Source organism: Eschrichtius robustus, chromosome 14 (genome assembly GCF_028021215.1).
Source record: "Eschrichtius robustus isolate mEscRob2 chromosome 14, mEscRob2.pri, whole genome shotgun sequence".
Classification (NCBI taxonomy): Eukaryota; Metazoa; Chordata; class Mammalia; order Artiodactyla; family Eschrichtiidae; genus Eschrichtius; species Eschrichtius robustus.
This window is the reverse complement of record NC_090837.1, coordinates 17,592,336-17,603,483: the sequence shown is the minus strand read 5'-3', so window position 1 is coordinate 17,603,483 and position 11,148 is coordinate 17,592,336.

The window sequence follows — 11,148 nt, the reverse complement described above, 5'->3', positions numbered from 1 at the left end:
TAAATGAAAGTATAGCCTGGGGTATATATCTTGAACAGACTGTCCAATATATATTTCTGTGATGGAAATGATGTATATCTGTGCTGCCCAATATGGAGGCAACGAGCTCCATGTGGCTCTTGAGCCCTTGAAATATGACCACATTTCTCCTGCCACATGTAGAAATTCTAACATTTTGAAGATACTGAATTAAAAATCTATTATTTACATTGACTTCACCATTTTCATTTTCCTGGTGTGTTCATTAGAAAATTCAAAATTACATATGTGCCTGGCATTATGTATTTTTTGGTGAGCAGTGATCTAGAGGATGGAAATGTATGCCTCCTTCGACTCCTTAAACTTAACCCCACTCTGGGGCAATGTCCCAGCCAGGCAGAAACTGCAGGTGGAGCTGGAGACCTTGAAAAGTTTGGCTATACTTCCAACTCAGCCCAAAGCCCAAGGATGATTCTAGACTTCCATTCTGACTCGTGCATTTCAGATCTTTCTGGGTTTGGACCTGGTATATATGTCCCTCCTAGCCCGCCCTGGCTGCCCCTTCAGTTGTCACCCCATCAGGATCTGGGTGGCTTAGGCACTTCTGGGTTTTTTTTGGGTTTTTTTTGTACTTCTGTTCTTAGCGGCTCTTCCCTCCAATGTTACCAGGCGGGAGGGCAGGCGGACGCACAGGCACTGATGCCGAAGCTGCCACCTCGGGCGGCGGCTGCTGAGCCAGGTACCCTGCTCTTCAGCTTTCCCGCTCTGGTGGCCGGGGACCCATCCTGTACAGTTAGAGCCGGCCGAGGGAGAAGGGGCAGCTGCCCTGCCAAGAAGCTCATCACCCTCAAGGCAAACACCTCCAACCCGCAGACCCTGGGAGATCTGTTAGCACCTATGCAGCCTCAGGTCCTCACGTGTCCTCCGCGCATGCGCCATCCCTCTGGAACCTTTGCGCGCGCCTGTTCCTCATGGGCCCCGGGCACGCGCGCCCATTCTTCGCTCACAGGTTCCAGAGCTGCGTCCCAGCAACAGGTCAAACAGTGCGCACTTCCCCTTTGGCCGAGTTGGCAGCTGAAGGAGAGCGCTCGGAGCCCAGCTCTCTGTCCAAGGACCGACCTCACCCAAGTTCTCTAGAGGCAGTTACCTAGGCAGGCCCTGCCCCTCACCCCCGCCCAGGGCACTGGGGGACCAGCACCTCCCAGGAGGGCTCTGCCGCCCCCAGCCCGCTCCCCCCGCCCACCGACTTCCCGTGGCCGGCCCGGGTCACCCAGCTGTCCATGGCCCGCTATCCACTCGCAGGCCAGCCCACAAGTGTCCAGTGACTCTGCATCTGCGCTTTGCCACAGAGTCTCTGAGACCACATTGCAGCATCCCGCAGACCCTGCGCTCCTTTCTGGGGGTCCTTATCGCCATCTGCAGGCGAGGCCATCGGAAGAAGGCGGTGATGGGTGCTCACACCTCCACGATGTCCCGCAGCTCAGTGTCTCCAGTGGACACAGTCACTGTCAGTGTGGCGCGGGGGCAGCCAGTGCCGCCCACGACACCCAGGTGTGTCCCGAACAGTAGTCGGTGCACAGAGAAGACGGCATTGAGGGTCCTGGGAGAGAGCGGGAAAGGGATGGCCAAGCAGGAGGAAGTCCCCACAGTCACCGGGAGGAATGACGACCGGAGAAGCGGCCCCGATGGCACCGGGGGCACACGATCTGCATTTAGGCCCCTGGGGGTCTCTTTCTTCGTGCCCAGGCCTGGACCTCTGCAGATACACCTCGACGCCAAGAGCGCAGAAGACAGGTACAAGAGGAAACTCCAGACCGCTTTTATGAGGTCCTGCCGCCAAAGAAACGCCATCACGAGCTCATATAGCTCCACCCGAGGTTTCCCGCCAGTGCAGAGAAGGAGGGGTCCCGCCATACCGCAAGGGCTGCCCCAGACGTCCTCAAAGAAAGGGAGCGAGGAGGGCCGTCCATCGCCCTCTGCAGCTCCGGTGGTTTCCCAGAGCAAAAGCCAGCCTGACAAGGATGCAGAGGCAACAAGAGGGCAGAAGCGGACCTGGAGGAACTGCTCACCCACATCTGACAGTCCCAGGGCCCGAAAACGCAGGATTCCTCTGCTGCCGCACAGGCGAGGGGAGCCTCTGAGGCTGCCCTCACCCCCTGAGCTGGGTTTCCGGGTCACCGCTGAACACCTAGACGCGGAGAAGGAAGCAGCGCTCCGGCGCATCAACAGTGCGCTGAGGTGAGACCCAGGCCATCGGGGGCCTCGGCGCCACGCAGCCTTCCTGTCCCTTCCCCCTGCCTGCCGCAGGGGCTGCTTCTCCGCCAGCCGTCCCTCCAGACCCCAGCAGGGATCCACCGCTGGAGAGATGCAGTAGGAAGCAGGACTCCCCAGCCCCAGTGGACATCCCGGCATCCGCTGGAGGGGCGGCCTCTGTGCATCCCTTGTCTGGGAGGCAGCACAGCTCACCCGGCCGCCTCTTCTCCCTGCCGCAGCCTCTTCCAGGCACCTCTTCACACTCACGGCCCTCAGCCCCTCTCACCTTGCTGACCCCCGCTTCCCCGCCAGTATCAGGCAGGGCTGGCCTGTGTGCTAGGCCCCCAGACCCCTCCGCCCCTACTCCCTCCCCCGTGCCAGGCATGGCCGGTGCCATCAGAAGCCTGGCTCCTGACTGGCCCGCTCCTCGGCTGCTGCAGCTTCCCTTCCCTGCTTCAAGTTGAAGCTCATCTCGGGGCCTCCTACGAATGGGGCAGGAGGAGGCCGTTTACAGCCCAAGGCATCCGTCACAGCTGCCGTGGATGCCAGACCTGCCTTCTGTGCAGCTCCCAGCACCTCCCGAATGGAGTCCCGCACACCCGTGTGCGTGGGGTCTCCTGTCTTCACCCCACAGAGCCTCCCTCCCGTCACCAACCCTACTGGCCCCCCCCCCCCAGCCTGCCCATTATGTGTACTGTCAGTTCCAGACCCTCAACCAGCACATCTGCAGGCCTGGCTCCCCAGGCCGCTTCTGACCCTGAGGTCACCCCCATGGACACCCCTCCACCCTCCCAGCCTCTCCTCTTGGGGTCCGCCCCTGGCTCCAATGGGAACCTCTTCTTGTCTTCCCAGGCCCTGCAGAAGCCCCCCCAGTGACAGCACATCCTCAGTCACAGTCACCAGCGACCTGCCTGCACTCAGGTTCTGCGGGCCCGCCCAGACTCTGAGATTTCCTCTTCAGCCTGGAGCCACTACCCAGCCCATCTCTGGGGCCCCTGATGGGCAGCAGCGGGGAACCACCGCCTGTGGCAGCTCTCCCCACCATAGAAAACGACAGCGCCAGCCTTAGCCTCTGCTCCGGGCCCCCCAGCTTCGGGCAGCCCCACACAAGCATCTTCTGGGAGTTCATCATCCACAAATTCCACCGTGGGCACCCATGCCAGCACCCAGCTGGGTTTTGGGAGTGGAGCGGCTGCCCTAGATCTGAGCTGCATCTTTGCAGCTCTCAGCATCGCAGCAGGAAGCAGGGGACCCCCGAGCACCACACACAGCAATGGGGAAAGCGTGGGCCTGAACTCCTGGGGCCCTCCTCACCAGAGCACCCCCATGGTGACCACGGGACCCAGCACTAAGAATAAGCCTGGGTTTGGAGGCACTACTGCCCCCATCTTAAGTCACATCTCTGGGGGCGTGCCCAGGCAGGACTCCCCTACTTCCAGCGGAGGGCCCAGCCCATGCCAGCCAAGGCTGCCTTTAGGGGCATGTCGGTTCCAGCCTCTACTCCTAGTAGCCCCGCCTCCGCGGTGGGCACAGCAAGGTGCAGCCTTCCTGTTAGGGCCCCCTCATCACCTGCCCAGGGGACATAAAACCATTGGACCATCGACCAAGTCATTCTCCTCCAGGTCGGGATTCATTACCTTGGGGTGTAAGAAGAGAAAGTTGGCCTGAGCCAATAATTTTGGGGAGAAGCCATCAGTGTCCACCTCCTCCCAGGCTGGGCCTTGAGTGGACCCTGTTTCCATGTGAAACGGACATCTTAGCCCTAACCTCTGTAATCATGGAGCAAACTGGGCACCCAGAGATACAGCATTCCGTTCCCATCCCCGGCCTGCAGTCTTCCTCCCAAAGGTGGGTGGTTTGAGGCTCTTGTCCCATCCCAGCGGTCAGAGTCCTCAGGACAGTAGACAGAGGCCCTAGCCTCGTCTCCTTTAGTCCTGGAACAAGGGGATGCCCCCTGTTGCCTGGAGCTGACTCCTCCCCTCTCCCTGTTTTCCTTCCAGAACCCTTGTGTTGTGTTCATAACTTATAATAAAGCTTTGTTCTTGTTTATTTGCATAATCCTCACCTGTCTGTGATCTGTAGATCAAGTGCGGAAGAGCACTGGCTTGTATGAGTGGTAACATGGAAAGCCAGACCTGTTTACCGTTTCCTGTGACCCTGCTCATGGGTTGTGAAGAGTAGCACAACAAGATGGCTACAAGGGCCTTGTATCAAAAGTGTGTTTTGAATTTAAATGATGCAGTCCAGAATAAAATGGGCCCTGGGGGAGGGGTAAACAGGGAGGATCATCCTTGTCTGTTGTAATTGCTGCTTCTCACCCACCTCTCTGACCTGGAAGGGGCTGGATCATCCCGAGCATACACCAGCCGCCCGTACTCTACACGTTTAGTCTTTTCTAATGTAGCAGTTTCTTTGACTTTTTTTGTTTTGCTTTAATAAGTCTTAGGCAAATCACCTACATACACGTCTCACTCAGAGAGTATATGTCCATACAACCTAAAGCAATTTACAGATCCAGTGCAATCCCTATCAAAATTCCAATGACTTTTTTTTACATAAATAGAAAAAACAATCCTAATATCCGTATGGAACTGCACTAGACTTCAAAAGCCACAGCAATCCTGAGAAAGAAGAACAAAGCTGGAGGCAACACTTTTCCTGATTTCAAATTATCCTACAAAGCTATAGTAATCAAAATGGTATGGTACTGGTATGAAAACAGACACGTACACCAGTGGAACAGAATCAAGAGCCCAGAAATAAACCCACACACATACAGGCAACTAATTGACAGGGATCCAAGAGTACTCAACAGGGAAAAGATAGTCTCTTCAGTAAATGGTGTTGGGAAAACTGGATACCCACATGCAAAACAATGAAACTGGACCCCTATCTTACACCATTTGTACAAATTAACTTGAAATGGATTAAAGACTTCAATGTAAGACCTGAAACTGTAAAACTCCTAGGAGAGACCATAAAGAGAAAGCTCCTTAACATTGGCCTTGGTGATGATTTTTTGGGTATGACAACAAAACCACAAGCAACAAAAACAAAAAGCAACCAATGGGACTACACCAAACTAAAAAGCTTCTGGAGAGCAAAAGAAACAATCAACAAAATGAAAAGGCAACCTAGGAATGGGAAAAAATATTTGCAAACCACATGTATGATAAGAGGTTAATATCCCAAATCTATAAGGAATTCACACAACTCCATAGCAAAAAAACCCCAAATAATCTGATTCTAAAGTAGGCAAGGCAGGGGACTCCCCTGGTGGTCCAGTGGTTAAGACTCCACGCTTCCACTGCAGGGGGCACGGGTTTGATCCTTGGTCAGGGAACTAAGGTCCCGCATGCCATGCAGTGTGGATTAAAAAATAAAATAGGCAAAGCAAGACTAGGAAACAACTCAGTGTCCATCAACAGGTGAATGGATAAAGAAAATGTGAGAGAGAGATATATAATGGAATTTTATTCAGCCACATAAAAAGAAGGAAATCTGCCATTTGTGACAACACAGATAGACCTTGAGGGCATTATGCTAAGTGCATTAAGTCAGACGGCGAAACACAAATACTTATGAGATCACTTATATGTGGAATCTTTAAGAAAAAGAAAAAAACCTCACAGATACATAGAACAGACTGGTGGTTGTCAGAGGTGGGAGGTGGGTGAAATAGCTGAAAGTGGTCAAAAGGTACAAACTTCAAGTTATAAGATAAATAAGTCCTGGGGATATAATGTGTAGTGAAGTGACTATAGCTAACAATATTGTTGTATATTTGAAAGTTACTAAGAGAGTAGATCTTAAAAGCTCTCATCACAAGAAAAAAATAATTTGTAACTATGGGTGGTGATGTATGAAAAGCCATGGAAGAAGCTTAAATGCATATTGCTAGCTTAAAGAAACCAGTCTGAAAAGACTACACACTGGATGATTCCAACCATATGACATTCTGGGAAAGGCAAAACTATGAAAATAAGAGGACATGTGGCCCCAGTGGACATCACTGTCTCTCCTTTCAGGAGACTCCAGATGCTGGAGACCTTCCCTCCTGAGATCCAGGTCTTCATGAAGGACTCCAGCGGCCAGAGCAAGCCTTATGCCATTGACCCTGAAGACTCCATCCATGACTTGAAAGAGAAGATTGAAGAGGCTGGAAGACCTTACATGGAGGATCAGATACTCAGGTTCTGGGGCCAGAAACTGTGGAATCAATAGCTTCTCAGACCTGCACATCAAGGATTGTGACACCATCATGCTCGTTAAGAGAGGCCCCACATCCTCATGAGTGCCAAGATCTGGCTGTTCATTTTGTAGACTTCTATGGTCCTCTCCCCTTAGCTCACCCCTTTCTACCCAGACCACTGTGCTCTTTCTGAAGCATAAATAGAAACAGAATCCTCCCCTGCTTAAAATCGTCCAGTGGTTCCTATTACCTACAGAATCAAGTTCAAGTTCCTTTGCTTGGCATTCAGGGTCCTTGACCATTTAGCTCTTGCTGACCTCTCAGTCTCTCCCCATCACTCTCAAAACACACCAGACGTGGCCAAACACTTGCAATTCCAGAACACTGAATGCTGCTCACAACTCCATGACTTTGAGTCAACTGTCCTTCTCCCCCATTTTGTCATCTTTCAAAGCTCAAAACTCTAAGTTATTAATTCTCAAAAGTATGGACCCCAGACCAGCAGAATCAGCATCATCTGGGAACCTCTTTGAAAAAAAAATTCTCAGCAACTACACCAGAATTATCTGAGTTAGGTTCTCTGGTAGTGGGACTCAGCAATCTGTGTCTTAAGAAGCCTTCCAAGTAATTCTGAGCAAATATGGAAGTTCCAGGGAGTTAACACCCCAGGGGGTAAGCCTTGGCCCATTGAAAGACAGGAACCAGCGAGTGCATACTCCCCTCCTCCACCTCTCAGGTGGATAATTTTGAGGCACGTTCCTCAAAAGTTTTTGAGGCATTTGCTCCTTACGCGTTGCTCCTTAGAGAGTCCACGGTGGGATCAAAGCTCAGCTGCCCACAGTAGTGATCAATTTCATGATATTTCTTGGACTGGTTTTTCCTCCTTCTCAATCTCCCACACCTGTCCCTTGGGATCATTTCCCAAAACAAGTCTCATGCAAATCCTTGTCTCAGGCTCTGCATTTAGAGGACCACAAGCTAAGAGAAAACCCATCTTTATGTATCTTCCTCCTTCCTAAAACCCAGCCCACACCCTTCCTAACCACTAGCTCTTCCCCCACCTCCATAGGAATGTGCCCAACTGGATGGCATTTCTACAAACCATAAAGCCAATACACAATCGACTTCATGTTCCCTTTTTCAATCTTTTTTTGTTCTTTTTTTGGCCACGCTGGGGATTGAACCCCAGTCCCCGGCAGTGAAAGCCCAGAGTCCCAACCACTGGACCACCAGGGAATTCCCCCTTTTTAAAACTTGAAAGCTGCTGAACTCCCAGATATTTCATGAAAATCAATAATGAAAATGAATCAAAACTAATATGTAAAGTCTATTGAGCAAAGTGGTGGCTACCAGTGGGGAGAAGGAAGGGGGGAGGGGCAAAATAGGAGGAGGGGATTAAGAGGTACAAACTACTGTGTATAAAATAGATAAGCTACAAGGATATATTGTACAGCACAGGGAATAGAGCCAATATTTTATAGTAACTATTTTTTTCAAAGATTTATTTATTATTTGTTTATTTATTTTACTTATTTTTGGCTGTGTTGGGTCTTAGTTGCGAGATGCAGGATCTTCATTGAAACATGCGGGATCTTTCATTGCAGCGCATGGGCTCTTCATTGTGGTGTGCGCGCTTCTCTCTAGTTGTGGCCTGCAGGCTCCAGGGCTCATGGGCTCAGTAGTTGTGGCGCGCGGGCTTAGTTGCCCTGCGGCCTGTGGGATCTCAGTTCCCCAACCAGGGACTGAACCTGTGTCCCCTGAATTGGAAGCAGATTCTTTACCACTGGATCACCAGGGAAGTCCCTATAATAACATTAAATGGAGTATATAACCTGTAAAAATATTGAATCACTATGTTGTACACCTGAAACCGATATAGTGCTGTAAATCAACTATACATCAAAAAAAATGTTTTAAACTAAGATGTAAGGTCTGAATGTTTATTGTTTGAATAACTTGTATATTGCCTTGAAGCTCATTATCTGTCATTATAAACATAGGGCAAATGTTTGGAATCTCACTTTATTGTCGACTTTGGTTTGCGAAATTGCCACTGCTCTTTAAACAGTTACAATATAGGACTGTTTAAGGACCAGGCACTACCAACCTCTGAAAATATGGAGACTTTTAGAATTCATGTAATGAAAAAAGTGATTCTTTCTGTTTGGGGTTAGCCAGTTGGAAAATTTAAATTGAAACGTGTCATGATTGAGGGGTTTTTTGTGTTTTTTTTTTCCCCAAAATGGTATTTAAGACAACAGACACCCTCCACCGCACCACTTCCTCCAGCTAACGCCTGTCTTTCTCCTCCCTTTCACGACAAAGTTCTTGAAAGTGTTATCTACACTCCTGGTCTCCATCTTCCTCACCCAACTTACTCTTCAACCCCACCCCTAAAATCTGGCTTCTGCTCCCAGCTCTCCTTTACATTTCACCCACAATGATCACCAGTAGCCTCTTGGGTGCTTCTCAGACCTATATTACTGAACTTATCAGAAGCATTAGGCAATGTGGACAACTTTTTTAAGCTCTCTGGCTTAAACAGCTACCCTTCTAGACCTCTCCCTTTCCCATTCCTCCTTGTATCTTCCTCCCTTTGTTAATAGTACCCTCCATCCGTTACCCAGGTACCCAAGCCAGAGAGCTGATAGCCATCCTGTCTTTTCCCTCACCTCCTACCTGTAGTCACCGAGTCCTGTCCACCCTTCCTCCAAGGTAGACCTAGAATCCCATCCCTTCTCCAGCCCAGTCCAGGTCACCTTCCCTCTCACCTGGACCACAGTACAGTGTCCTGACACGTCTCCCTATATCTACCCCTGCCCCCTGCAATCCACCCTCCCCAAAGAAGCAGCCAGACCAATCTTTCCAGAATGGTAATTTCACCTCTGGTCGCTCCTCTGATTTGCCACTGCCCTCAGGACAAAGTCAGCACAGATTCACCTGATATTTGACCCAGTGGATCACTTTCTCTTTCCTAGAACAATGTTTCCACTTGGCTATCAAAACACACTCCTGATTTTTCTTCCACCTCCCTGGCTACTCCTTCTCATTCTTGTTTGCCGGATGCTTGCCTCTCCCCAATCACTTAATACTATTAAGTATTTCAGGGCCCAGTCATTGGTCCTTTTCTTGTCTTACTCTATACTCACTCACTTGGTGATCTCATCCAGCCTTATGGCTTTAAATATGTCTATGCTGGTAATTTGTATCTCAACCCCAGATTTCCTCCCTGAAATCCAGACTCAAATATGCAACTCCCTACCCCATTTGGATCTCACTAGACACTCAAGTTCACTTCCAAAACCGAGCTCCTGATCTTCATGCCTACACTGTGCCCTTGCCCAGTCTTTCCCTTCTCAGTTAAGGACAATTGCATCCTTCCAGTTGCTAAGGCCAAAAGCCTTAGAGTGGTCCTTGACTCTAATCTTTCTCTCACATCACACTCTATCCATTAGCAAGACCTGTTTATACTCAAAATATAGCTAGTGAAATGATATGATGTCTGGGATTCACTTCCAAATAATACAGGAGGGGAGATATGGATGGAGATATCGTTGAAACAAGATTGTCTATAGGCTGGGACTTCCCTGGCAGTCCCGTCGTTAGGACTCTGCGCTTCTACTGCAGGGGGCACGGGTTAGATCCCAAGTTGGGGAACTAAGATCCCACGTGTTGGGCGGCCAATAAAAATAAAAATGGGCAGAAGACCTGAAAAAACATTTTAAAAACTGTCTACAGGTTGATGATTGTTGAAGGTGGGGGATGGTACATGGAGGTTCATTATATTATTCTACTTGTGTTCATGTTTGAAATTTTCCATAATAAGAAAATTGAATCATACCACTTCTCCCTACCTTTCACTGCTACCATTCTGACCCAAGGTGCCACACCTCTTGTCTGGACTGTTGTAGTAGCTTCTTAACTGAATTCCTGCTTCTGCTCTCACCTCCACTCCCCACCCTCTGCTTTTAATCTAATCTTCCCACCAACAGTCAGTGTGATACTGTTAAAATGAAAGTCCAACCATGTCCCTCTTCTGCTTGGAACTCCCCAGTGGCTCCCCATTTCAATCAGAGTAAAAGCCAAAGTCTTAATAGTCTTCAAAATCCTACACAATTTACCCCCCACCCTTGTACTCAAACCTCATCCGCTCCCACTCTCCCCCCTTGATCATTCCATTCCAGTCACACTGCTATTCCTCAATCCCACCAGGCATACTGCCGCCACAGGGCCTTTGCACTTGCTGTTCCTTCTCCCATTCTTTTTTTTTTTTTTTTAATATTTATTTATTTTTTTCTTTTTGGCTGAGCCGGGTCTTAGCTGCAGCACACGGGATCTTTCGTCGCAGTGTGTGGACTTCTTAGATGCCGCATACAGACTCTTAGTTGCGGCATGCATGTGGGATCTAGTTCCCCGACCAGGGATCGAACCTGGGCCCCCTGCATTGGGAGAGTGGAGTCTTACCCACTGGACCACCAGGGAAGTCCCACCTTCTCTCATTCTTCCCTCTGACATACATACAGCTCACTCTTCGCCTCCTTCATGTCTTGGCTCAAATGTCTCCTTTTCAGACCTTCCCTAACCACCTTCTTTGAGACTGAACCCCTAAACATCGCCACTTCTCACTCCCCACACGTAGTCGGTACCTTTTAACCTCTTTCCCTGCTTTATTTTCCTGATTAGCACTTATCACCGTCTTAATTACTATAATGTTACTTATTTAT